This window comes from Dipteris shenzhenensis, chromosome 16, assembly GCF_047967505.1.
Source record: "Dipteris shenzhenensis isolate YYH24624 ecotype China chromosome 16, Dip_SZ_1.0, whole genome shotgun sequence".
NCBI lineage: Eukaryota > Viridiplantae > Streptophyta > Polypodiopsida > Gleicheniales > Dipteridaceae > Dipteris > Dipteris shenzhenensis.
The window spans coordinates 50,585,980-50,587,717 of NC_141611.1; positions in this window are offsets into that span (position 1 = coordinate 50,585,980).

The window sequence follows — 1,738 nt, forward strand, 5'->3', positions numbered from 1 at the left end:
TTGAAAAGTATAACACTAGATGGCCAGTCTGTGATTTACAATGTTCATGTCCATGGCTTGCTACATTGCAAGAGTCATTTGATACACTAGAATGTACAGCGTTCATGTCCATGGCTTGCTATATTGCAAGAATCATTTGATATACTAGAATGTATTGCTCATCTTGCATCACATAGTGGCTAATCTAATTGGGTTAATACATGGGACTCTCATAGGGAGATGACTCAAGCACTAGTAAGATGTATTCAAGGTCTTTCCACTCTCGATGATTACCTAGTTTATTAGAGTAATCCAAGGTGGTGGGGGTTGTGGTCCTAGGTTATGGTGGTGGCAATGGCAAAGATTGAGATTGCATTGGGCCTAGATTGACTTGTGGGGCTCCTTGTAAGGATAACTTGCCTTTGATTATATAAATTAGGTGGCATCAATGATAAGGACAGCGGTTGTCGTTGTTGGTACATGGGTCGGGGCATTGGCTTAGGGTAATGGCATTGTGAAGCATGATTTCCCCATCTAGCACAATGCTCATAGTAGAGTGACGGCCTTGCCCTTAGGCGAGGGCATTCATTTGTCAAGTGATTGCTTGTGCATATCCCACACCACACATTGTCTTGCCATGGGAGCAAATGCAGATTACTCTGACCTTCCCCTCCCATCCCACCCTTAAGCTATTGGGCTACTCAATTCATAACATCTATCGCTACCTCATCAATGTTTGTGGCCTTACTAACTTGGGTGGCTTCCTTACCCTCAACAAAGCTAACACTTTTATCAGATGATGACTTCTTGGGTGATGACTTCTATGGTGAAGTCAAATAATCCATTTTCTAATGAATAAATTTCTATTCCTTCATGAATTTGGTCCAAGTTGTGAATTGGGACAAATGTATGCAATATGTACACACAACTATGAACTTGCATTCATCTTCATTCCATCTTTTGTGAGAAGTATTATATTTAAAGGGGATGTGGGTCTACAAATCCATCCTTTAATGAGAAACCCCTTGATCGGCATTTTAGTAACAGGCAATCTAATAATAGGTCAGAGCCTAAAACATGAGCATCTTGCATGCATGTTAAGTGGGCAAAGAGGCATACTAGGTGAACTATCTAAGTAAATTGAAGCCTATGCCCCTTTAGCAACCATAGTTGTGGTGTTTTGGCCACCACTTTTGCCTAAGCTAAAGATTGTAACCATTGTAATGCAGCACCCTTTTTATTTTCTTCCTCCTTTGGGAAAAGCTTTAGTGTCTGCAAACCTCCAAGACACCCTCCCTCCAACTTTCCCTCTCTCTAAGCCACCCTCCCCATACCCACAACACACTCATACAATTATATCCCTCTTTCCCTCCATCCAAAGGTTGAAGGTTCCACCGCAAAGCTTGGGCTTGGATAAATCCTCTACAAAGGCAAGAGGTGAGTACCCATATCTTTGTCTTCTTGTTTTGCTTTTTGAGGGGTTCAAGATTCCTTCCTTCTCTCTCCTCCTCTTCTCTTCTCTTTGGCCCCCCTCTTGTCTTTCCATTTTTTTCTTTTCTCCTCTCCTTTTTCTCCTCTTTCTCTTTCTCTCCTAATTCTTCTTCTCTCCCTTTCCTTTTTCTATCCACATTTCTCATCCTCTCATTGTTTATCCTTCTCACCTCTTTTTATTCTCTCTGTTCTTCCCTTCTCTCCCCTTTCCTCTTTCTATATTCTCATATTTCTCTCCTTTTTTTCCATAATGGAAAGGAAACAAAGG